This window comes from Callithrix jacchus, chromosome 1, assembly GCF_049354715.1.
Source record: "Callithrix jacchus isolate 240 chromosome 1, calJac240_pri, whole genome shotgun sequence".
NCBI classification, from domain to species: domain Eukaryota; kingdom Metazoa; phylum Chordata; class Mammalia; order Primates; family Cebidae; genus Callithrix; species Callithrix jacchus.
Genome location: NC_133502.1, coordinates 6,538,298 through 6,549,783, shown reverse-complemented (window position 1 = coordinate 6,549,783; position 11,486 = coordinate 6,538,298). Strand labels below are relative to the sequence as shown.

At 35.3% G+C, this 11,486-nt stretch overlaps 1 non-coding gene across 1 annotated transcript; it reads left to right on the top strand.

The window, feature by feature from the left end:
* The first annotated feature begins 1,070 nt into the window (after positions 1 to 1,070).
* Positions 1,071 to 1,172, top strand: LOC118148307 (U6 spliceosomal RNA). Its single transcript, XR_004735075.1, has one exon. It is a non-coding gene; the product is annotated as a U6 spliceosomal RNA (small nuclear RNA).
* The last annotated feature ends 10,314 nt before the right edge of the window (positions 1,173 to 11,486 follow it).

Sequence of the window (11,486 nt, the reverse complement as noted above, 5' to 3'; positions counted from 1 at the left end):
AAGGAACTCAAGCAGCTGAATAGCAAGAAAACAAATAACTTGATTAAAAAATGAATGGGCAAGGGACCTGAATAGACATTGTTAAAAAGATGTTCAAATGGCCAACAGATATAGGAAAAATGCTCAACATCATTTATCTTTATAGACAATCATTAGGAAAATCCAAATTAAAACCATAATGAGATATTACCTCACAACTGTCAGAATGGTTATCAAAAAGAGGAAAGTTAACTCGTGTTGGTGAGGACGTGGAGAACAAAGTACACTTGTATACTGTTGGGGAGAATATTAATTAGTACAGCCATATGGAAAACTATAGAGAGGTTCCTCAAAAACCTTAAAATAGAACTACCATGTGACTTAGCAATCCCACTTCTGGATATGTATGCAAGAGATTTGAAATGAGTTTGTGGAAGAGATGTCTACACTCCCATGTTCTTTGCCCAATATTCACTAGCCAAACTCAGTGGTCAATGACAGATAAATAAGTAAAGAAAATGCAGCATATATACACAACAGAATACTCTTCATCCTTAAAAACGGAAGGAAATGTTGTCATCCGCAACATGGATGGCATTGGAGAACATTATACTAAGTGAAATAATCTAGGCACAGAAAAATAAACACCACATGTTCTCTTATGTGTGGAATCTAAAACAATTGAACTCGTAAAAGCAAAGAGTAAAGCAGCAGTTCCAGAGGCCAGCAGGTGGAGAAATAAGGAGATATGGTCAGAGGGTACAAAAGCTTAGAAAGGAAGAATGAGAGTATTTTCTTCAGATCGATTCCATAATATGGTGAACATAGTTATTGAAGTGTATTGTCCATTTAAAAATTGCTAAAATAACAAATTTCAAATGTTCTCACCACAAAAAATAGTAAGTATTTGAGATTATGGGGCTAATTTGATTTAATTATTTCACATTGTGTTTCTAAATCATAGCATCACATTATAACCCATAAAATATATACTTATACATTTTCAATTTATAAGAAAAATTTTAAATATTTTAAAATTTGTCTAATGATCATTGAAACTAATAAGACCAAAAAAATTTTTTAAATGATGCTTGCTTTGGCAGCACATACACTGAAGTTGGAATGACTCAGAGAAGATTAGCAGGGCCCTTGCAAAGGATGACATCCAGCTTCAGAAACCACTCTGTATGCATTTTGTGAAACATGCTCTTGAAAGTAATTGTTGAATTATAACTTCGAAAGGGAATCTGAAAGACTTTGAATACTGGATAACTATTTTTACTGGAAGTAGGTTAACAATGTTTAAAGTTATAATTTTCATATGTTAAAGTAATTTTTAAATTTCAAATTACAGATCTTATTTGTGAAAGTTGTTTATTTTACTTCCTTACTTAACACGACCTTCCCCCATATTCTACTTTATTCTCATGCAGCGAATTTGGGAATAAATAATAATTATGTTCTAATGTGATATTCTTAAGTGAAATATTGAGACATTATTTATAATCCACCAATTTATTTGTACTTTACTTGAAATATCCAGGGAGAATTAAAAAATAACTTAGACACAAGAAAAGACATATTAATATGCAGAAGCACCATACATTTTTATAGGTAAATTCTAATAAACTACTGTATAAAATAATTTAAAAGATGTTTTGATAAGAATGATTTACTTTCTTCTTAAATATTTGTCAGCCACTATATCCATTTTTTCTCTCTCTATATATGTTCACATTTGGAGATGCAAACTTTTAAGTACCACTTTATGGTTAATTAAAAACATCTTTTCTACCTTTAGTTATTTGAGCTTGAAATTGCCCTTTTGAGAAAACACTGAAAAGTGTTAAGGTGAAAGGAAAGAGTGAGAAGGAAAATGGTAATTTTAGGAGTATCAGTTTAAAAAAATAGTAAAGCATATTGAAATGCCAGTTTGGAAAAATATGTGCAGCATAGTAATTAGAGTAATAGAAGACAGTCTGTGAAACGATATATCTAAATTCAGACCTGACATATTGAATGCATATGCAACTTCATTTAGGAAAAAGCAATTGTTATTTGTTCTCATCAAGTGGAGAACTATCATATCAAATTAAAATAGAACAAGCAAACGAGGGGTATAAATGCATCAGTTTAACAAGTGTACATTTTATTTCAAAATTGAGTATCCTAGCAAGAAATAAAGGAGTAACTTTATGAGAACAAAATGCAAATTGAAATTGATATTGGAGTGATCTACAATTAAAGATATGTTGAAAGAAAGACATTCTAAAATGAGCACAGTTTTCGCTGACAATATGCTCTGTTATAGAAAAGTCACAGTTACATATGGATTGTAGTTGTGCACAGCATAGTACATTTCAATCAATGACAGACCACACATATGAAGGTGGTCCCATAAGGTTATACCTTTTCTATGTTTAGAAAAAGCCTATATATAGTTTTGGTATAGCCTATGTCTACAGGTTTGTATCCTGGGAACAATAGACTATGCCTTATAGCCTAGGTGTGCAGTAGGTGAGCATCAAGTTTTGTGTAAATCTACTCTGTGATGTTCACACAAAATGAAATATCTTAGAACACATATCTTGGACTTCATTCCTATTGTTAAGCAATGCATGACTATATATTTCTTACGTACCATGTGAGAAATTAAAAAAAAAAATTTTAATGTTTGTACCTAACTTGGTCTGTACCCAAAATAATCTTAGCATCCACGATTATGAAGTACTGAAGATATGTTAGTAAAATTAACATTACTTCATATAATGGAAGGAAATAGACTTACCCCATTTATACCTCAAAATTTCACGTGTAAAAATATTGTTTATAAGGCAGTTTTTTTTACAGTTTTTAAATTAATTTCAGTTTTAAAAAGCTCTATCATAATAGAAAATGGTCCTTCATTTAGAGTCATTTTGTGTTTTCCCTTCAATGTTGTCATTTATCTCATTCAAATAAAAATGTTAGCAATTCAACTTCTTAATTGAGAGTATCTGATAAGTCCACATGTTCTTCTTATAAGAGATATGTTTATTCATATGACTACCATAAATAGTTCTAATTTATGCACAATTCTCTTGGTGGCTGCTGTATTTTTTTTTTTTTTTTTTCTGGAGACAGAGTCTTGGCTCTGTCACCAGTGGCCAGGCTGGAGTGCAGTGGCATGATCTCAGCTCACTGCAAACTCCGCCTCTCAGGTTCAAGCAATTCTTCTGCCTCAGCCTTTAGAGTAGCTGGGACCCCACCCAGCTAATTTTTGTATTTTTCTACCCGTGTACCCAGTAGAAACGGGTTTCACCATGTTGGTCAGGATGGTCTCGATCTCTTGACCTCGTGATCTGCCTGCCTCAGCCTCCCAAAGTGCTGGGATTACAGGCGTGAGCCACCGCACCTGGCCCAGTGGCCATATTTTTAAATATACACTGCCCTGCATCCCTTTGGTTAATATTGAAGAATCCAGAACAAGTACTTGACTCAGAGGCAATGAATCCAGAGCCAGGCCAGGTGTTTTCAGCATAAAATATAAGCAACAATATTACTCTCAGTAAATTTAAACACTTAAACCCAAAAGCTGAAAGAATTAAGTTAATTATACAAGAATATTAGGTGAATGGTCATGAAGAAGACTTAAGGTAAAAATGCACTCACTGGAACACGTTTAAAGTTAAAATTATGCAGAAAAGGAATTTATCTTAAGCAACGGGATGCCGGTAGAGAGCTGTAAAGTCACAAACAGATACACCTTGAGATGGAGAAGACTGGACTGTCTTATTGGTTTGGGATGACCCTCAGGTCTACTCTCCATGTATGCTGAGAATAACATTCTTCCCTTGGATGGGTGTATTTTCTTCAGCAGAATTGTACTGTTCCAGATCTGAAGTACACAGGAAGTAACTTTTAAAACAATATAGAGGAGAACATTTCTTTATTCCAACAAAAATTTTCAGAATAATTTGTCTAAGATCTCTTTTTATTCACAAGTTAGCAAACTGGGCTCCAGCATTATTTGATGCAATAGATATGCAAAAGAATCATGTAGCGCCTGCTTCTTAGGTTGAGAATTCTTACAGTTAGCAGAATTATTCTCATAATTTCCACCAAACCCAAATTTTTATGGCTGAATCCTCTAAATAATCTAGGATGTCAGTTTCCATAAATATATACTCAGGAAAAATAGAGAGTAGTAAGATGTTTTATTAAAATAAAAACATCTTAATGAGACAAATTATAAAGATAATTGGTAGACACAAAAGGAGAAACTTGAATTTTGACTGCCCCAGGCATCAGAACAGTACCTGCTTTCAATTCCCTTCAAGGGTCTCTCCTCCCCCGCTCCCCAAGTTTCGAATGTTGGAAATAGGAACTAGAAACCTCATTGTGACATTTATGTATTATTAAATGATAACACTTAATTCATTTCTTTTTCACCAGCTTAATTGTTAAAGATATTCATTATGCAGAAATCTTAGCCCCATTTACTATTTAGTGGGTAAAGCTATTATGCTCATTCCAATATACTTAGCAATCTGTTGCATTTTAATTCTTTCTTCAAGGTAGTGAATGTTGAATAAAATTGAAATGCTTTAATATATTATTTCAATTTACAATTCAAAAATATTTTTAATAGAGTAAAAGGGCAACCCCTATGGCAAGATCTACTTATTATAAGGGAGTACCTATCTAGTCCAGATCCCCAGAGGGACAAAAATTCAAAATGAGTTCACATTTTATTTTTTTCAATTACCGTCTTCTGTTTAGATTTTAAATTTCTCAGTGGCTTATACTAATCTATATTCAACACTGTTTTGTTGGAGTATAAGGGCAATGGTTGTGTGTTAAAATTCACTTGGGAAAGAACAAGATCTACAAAGAAATAAAAAAAAAAAAAGGAAAACAATATTTATTGTAAGAGCTACTTTTTAGACCTCTTTGTCCTTGGAAGAATTTTAACTGAACAGAAAGATCAATTATACCTTTTCGCTATTCTCTTGAGTCCCGTGACAAGAATATTAGTTCTGGGAAGTCTTGGGGCCGACTTGAATATGAGGCTCCAAGGGAGAAAAGCAGGTTAAATTCAATCTCCAGAAGTTTTCCTGCTGCATTGGCTACCTGGGAGACTGTCAGATTGTTTTGTGTCCTAGGGGAGTTAAAAGCCCTGCCACCTTTGCCCTAGAATATGGCTGTTCTATGTCTATGTCTGACCTTAGGATTTCATCATGCTTTCTGGACTATAGGAAATCAATTCAGAATTCACAAGTGAATTATGTTTATAAGTAATAATTTTATAAAATTCTCATTTTGCTCCAGCTGAGAGTAAAAAACATTTGTGATGCATTTTTGGCATTTTCAAAGATGTTTAATAAAGTGTGACTGCAATATTTCTCGTTGATACCATTGATAACAAGGTGGCAAGCATGCTCTCAATTACTTAAGTCAGTGGGTAACTGTCAATGAGCAAAGGGTACTGTCATTTTAACCAATTGTGACAATTTCCTCTTTCAACTCAACTAATGTCAGAAGCAGGTCCTGGAAATAAATTTGAACTATTGCATTTATTTGTCTTTTATTTACTCTTAATACATCCTAATATTGCTGCCACAGTGAACTTGCACTTGCATAGATCATCAATGATTTGCATGTTATGAAAGCCAATGGATATTTCTTGGGGGTGTTATCCTGTTTAACCTCTCTTCATTCATTCACTGAATGAATTCTTGAACTCTTGCTGGGCACTTGGAAAACAGAGTTGCAGAAGACAGACACGGGTCACGTTTTTATGATATTTACAATTGACAATGAACAAATTACAGAGGTGCTAAATGTTACAAGAAGATGTCATGTGATTGACAGCAACCTATAGTTTTTTTTTTTTTTTTTTTGAGATAGAATTTCACTCTTGTTGCCCAGGCTGGAGTGCAATAGCATGATCTCGGCTCGCCACAACCTTTGCTTCCCAGGTTAAAGCAATTCTCCTGCCTCAACCTCCCGAGTAGCTGGGATTACAGGCATGCGCCACCATGCCCAGAAAATTTTATATTTTTAGTAGGACAGAGTTTCTCCATGTTGGTCAGGCTGGTCTTGAACTCCCGGCCTCATGTGATCCGCTTGCCTTGGCCTCCCAAAGTTCCGGGATTACAGGTGTGAGCTACCGCTCCTGGCTGCAACCTGTAGTTTTGAAGTTAGAAAGGGAGTCCCAGTGGGAGCAAATTTTAGTTGGACTCTAAGTGTAGGTAAAGATTTGTAAAGTAGGGTAAGGAAGGTTTTTTAACACAGGGGAAAGCAAGTTCCACCTCCTCACCTTTCTTTCAGTTAACACCTACTCATCTAGCACTAGCACTAAATCTAGTGAGAAATAATAAGGCTTTAGAATTAGGGTTGAAAAGAATGAATGCATTCTATTGTCTTAAAATGAAGATTCAGAAGGATGTAGTGATTGGATGGATGTGAAATGAGGGAGAGGATGAAGTTAAAAAAGTCTCAACATTCTGGTTGGGTCCCTAAGTGGGTGACGGTGCCCTTTACTACATCTGGGAGCACTGGAAGAGGAACACGTTTGGAGAGAGCACAGGAAGCCAACTTCGCATGTGTCGAGATTGAGAGGCCTGAGACATAAAGCAGTGGCAGTGGTAGGTAGGCAAATATATGGGGCTCCAGAGAAGAGGCTGGAGACGCAGAAAGGTGTCTTACACTAAAAACATCCCAAACTCAACTCATCATCACACAAAACAGTATGTGATCTGGATTCCCTGACAGCTTTGTGATCGTGGGCCCTGCATCCACTTTGCCATCAAAGCCAGAATCCTGAGATTTACACTTACCCCTCACATTTTCTCATTCTCCAAGTTGTATCCACGACTGTGCCCCTCCAATTCTAGTTTTTAAATTTCTTTTGAAGCCACCCCCTCAGCCTCACCCTTCTATTTCATTCTTTACTTCCTCAAGCTTCTTCTTTCCTGGGAATTGAAATATCCTGCTAATTAAAGTTGTTCCTCAGCAGCACCATGTCCTTAAAATGAGCATTTGTATTGCTGCCAGCATGAGCTATTTAAAATGGAAACATTCTTGTTAACCGTTCTTCCCTTCTTCCCAGAGTCAACTTCTAATAGGTTTCTGTATACATTTTGATTTTACCATTTCAGTTCGCTCTCATTTTTCCATAGTTTCCTTTTTTTCCATAATATATATGGGCATGATAATTTCTCTTTAATTCTTTTTTCATTTTCCAATTGCTTTGCTTACAGGCTAGCCAAAATACATGTTAATGCATTATTTTCCTCATGGAGGCAACACAGAAGAAGACAGTGGGTAACAGCATGGCCTACGGAGAATGAGTTTTTGGATTCAGATACCACCCCAATAGCTACCCAAGAATTGCCCAAGCTTGGTAACCTTGGACAATTTACTTAACATGCCCAGTGCCTTACTGTCTTCACATATAGAATAGGGATAATGATAATAAGTATTTCCTAGTGTTGTTTCAAATATTCGATTATCTAACACACTAAAATGCTTTAATATATTTTAATGGCAACCGAAACAAAGAAAGCATTGTATATTCCTATTTCTATTAGCTATATGAGGCATTATTTTGAAATACTAATAAACAGAGGGGTATGTTTATTATCAATTTACTAAAGTAACTCAGTTATTACTATATTCAAGATTTATCGAATACCTGGGATGTTTCCGGCACTGTCCTAATACTGGTTATGTGGTCACAAACATACAAATCATGGTTTCTTTCCTCAGGAAACTCAGCATCTAAAGGAAGAAATACATGTTACACATTTGTGAGGGGTGACATGTTTATCAACACTTAAACATTATGTGACTACTCTATAGTTAATATTTTTCAAATAAGATTTCTATTTTTTCCCTAAACCTACTTTCCTTTGCTTTTTCTTTTCAATAATGGAAATATCTATTCATTTGGTTTATTAAGCAGAAGACTGTCCTCCAATCCTTGTCCTAACTTTTATTCATCAAGTACTTATTGGGTACATTGTATGATGACATAACATTGAATGTGATGGACACAAACCTCCCCAGCTAGAGCCTTTGCTATCCTATTGTGAATATCTTACACATCATGGGCAACTTTCTCAAGGAGGTAGGGGTCTTGTTGGTGGGAAAAGATCATACATTTCTAAAATATTTGGTGAAATAGTCAAATCATGCAATGAAACCATTTAAGAGCTGCTGTGAGGCAGCATGTGCCTCTAAAGTGAAGGAAACAGGGACAGAGATGGCCATATTAGCCAGGAATGGTCATTGAATCCTTTTCTGTTACAGATGGGATTTGAGAGGGGTTGGCATTTCTTCCTTACCTTATGTATTACAGAGAGGTCATTAAATCAAATTCATTATTTTCTCATTGCAACGGATTATTTTCCTCTGTTGTCTGGTCAAATGCCTGAATGTTGGAACTCTATCTGAGCCCCAATGTGGATGGGTTGGTCCTGGAAGTAGAAAATAACAAGAAAGAAGACACCCAGTTTTGAAAAGAATTAGCATCTACTTAGTTACTCCACAACTCCACAGGGGATTCTAACCCACCATATTCTACCTAACCCCTAAACCAGTTTTCATTACATATTCATAATTTGTCCATTTTATTTAGACTTGCTTCTGTATATAATTATCAAAAATGTCCACAACAGCTGGTGGATTTTCTATGACTTTCACAGTCCTGGGAAAAATAAAGCGTAAGCTAGTTTGTTTTGGAAGTGGAACTGATGGGGAAAAATCTGGGTGACCCATTAGAGAAATAAGATTAGACTCATAAGCACCTCTTTCCCAACCCTAAGTTGGCCTTACCTGTTGACTCCATGTTTATCTCCACTAATTCTTGTTCCTACTAGCCAATATATTTATCTATTTCCTCTGCCCAGTTGACAAAGGCTTTACGTCAAGCTCTGCTGGTAAACTTGTTTTATGAGAGATCTTAGTCATTCTAAGTTCTGCGTGCTACATGACCCTGACTTTCCAGACAAAATTTGGTTCCCTATTAACATAATTCCCTATTCTGACACACAGCCATTTAATGAAAGGAAAGTATCTTAATTAAAACATATGATTACCTTTGCCAATTCAGATGAAAATGACTCTCTAATTTAAACGTAGGCATGGAATTTTGACGTTAAAAGAGGCCTTAAGGATCACCTAGTAAATGAATGGTTTTGGTAATTATTCTCCCCTGCTGTGAGCCTTAGCATCTGCCCTGCATCGTGGACTGTCAAATGAATGCTTTATAAAGAGAAAATGTGACCTTAGAAATATGGAAAGTTTCTGATAGTTGGACTTCTTAACAATCTTGCTAAAGTCCTCTGACCCTACAGTTCATGACATAATTATTTATTAGGCTGGGGATAGAATCATTTATGGCTTACAGTAGATAATAAAAGGGATTACTACACAGGCAGTTTCTCCCTTAAATTCACAGTTTCCGTAGTCTCTTTCCCTATGGCAACAGAGCAATTACTTTCCAGCATGTTGATTCTTTTATACTTTAAATATAGATAAATGTAATCATGCTGAAAACCTGGGGGTTAGCTGGTGTTCTTGAATTGAAATCCCAAACTGCAGAAAAAGCACTGCTTTGTGACTCAGTTTTCTGCAAGCTGGTTACAATGGTAACCAGCTCTCAGGCAAATCCATAACTACCACAGTGGTTAAGCATGAAGTTTCATATGCCTGACTCTTAATTGAAACATTATTTCCAGAAACTGGAATATTGTTGCTTTGCTTACATGTGCTATGTTCTAGAAATTAAAGCTTGGTTGACAGAGAAATAAAGTTTATGAAAAAAACGTACTGGCTTGAGATGGATAAGGAAGATATTGGTACAATGCAGAAGAATCTCTGGAATTTTGTAAAAGAACTAATCAATTAAACACATCATAGATAAAAACAAAATTACAGCAGAGAGTATGTGTTTTAAAGCTAATATTGCCCAAGTACCCAATGAGCTTAGGGAATTTAAATTTGGGGTTTCATGTGAAAAACGTCTACCTTAATAATTAGAACATCTGACTGAAGAAATTTCTAGAAGAATGGTGTACAAATTTGTCCTAAATGATAGTGAATTCCATCAAAAATGGAAAGTTCCAAGAAAACACCATGAGAATTGGTGTGCTTTAGATGAATTACTATATTTTTATTAGTTCCCAAATAGCTTACAAAATATCCTGAGTATGTAGTAACTGGTGTAATTTTGGTAAAAAATAATTTTTGTCAGGAGTCTATATTTAGTATCATTATTGAAATAACCCTGGATTTATTATCACTTGGGAAGACTGGAGAGAAAATATCTAAAATATTTGAAAATTTTTCTTCCCATCTTTTTAGTAACAATTTTAAGCATATCATTGGCAGTTGTTATAATCTTTATTTCTTTCATCTGAATGGTAGAATGCAGGTCACAGGTATCTTTTTGGAACTAAAGGGAATAAAGCAAGAAAATGTCTTTCCTAAAACAGGAAGTATGAAGCATTGTGAACACTGCTCTTCAGGAATGGCAGATATCACATTTTGAGACAATATAATTTCTGCTGCTCAGCTCTAAAATGAAAAAGCAGTTATTGTTGATGGAGTAGGTTGTTAATTTGGTAGCATACATTATAATCTATTTTTAAAATTTGCAAATGCTGTTTCTGTAATAAACTAATGCCACCTTTTATCCAATAATTAAAGTAGTATTTTGAACTAAATGTTAAATTATTACCTGATAGTCACCCCCTTGATATCCATTGGATATCAATGGATATACGTGTTAATTTGAGTCCTGTTATGCAGAGAAGTAGAAATAAGACTGAAAATATGTTTAAGCCATCATTAAAATCCTTGATCCTGTGAACCCCAATTATCTGAGACAGGTCTTGGTTGAGTTACAAAGTTTACTTTGCCAAGGTTGAGGATGCACTCCCATGACACAGCCTCAGGAGGTCCTGATGACATGTGTCCAAGGTGGTCAGAGCACAGCTTGGTTTTATACACTTAAGGGAGACATGAGACATCAATTAACATATATAAGATATACAGTGATTCCATCCAGAAAGGCAGGCCAACTCAAAGTAAGAAGGGGGCTCCCAGGTCACAGATATGTGAGAGAAAAAAGGTAGTATTCTTTTGAGTATCTGATTAGTCTTTTCATAGGAGGCAATCAGATATTCATCTACCTGATGAGTAGAGGGATGACTTTGAATAGAATGGAAGGCAGGTTTGCCCTAAGCAGTTCCCAGCTTGACTTTTCCCTTCAGCTTAGTGATTTGGGGGACCCAAGATTTATTTTCCTGTAACATTTTTTCTCCTTTTAAAAAAATCTTTTGTAGAAAGCATTTTAGAAGAAAATGAGTCTCTGGTTGCAGGTTTTATCTAATATCTCATGGCTAGGATGGTTTATTCCTAGACGGGTAGGTCTTGAGTTACTAGGAAAGCTTATTTTTAGCAGGTTGTGAACTCTCATGTCCTGTGAAGAAAAATAGAAGGAAGAAGAGAGGAAAAAC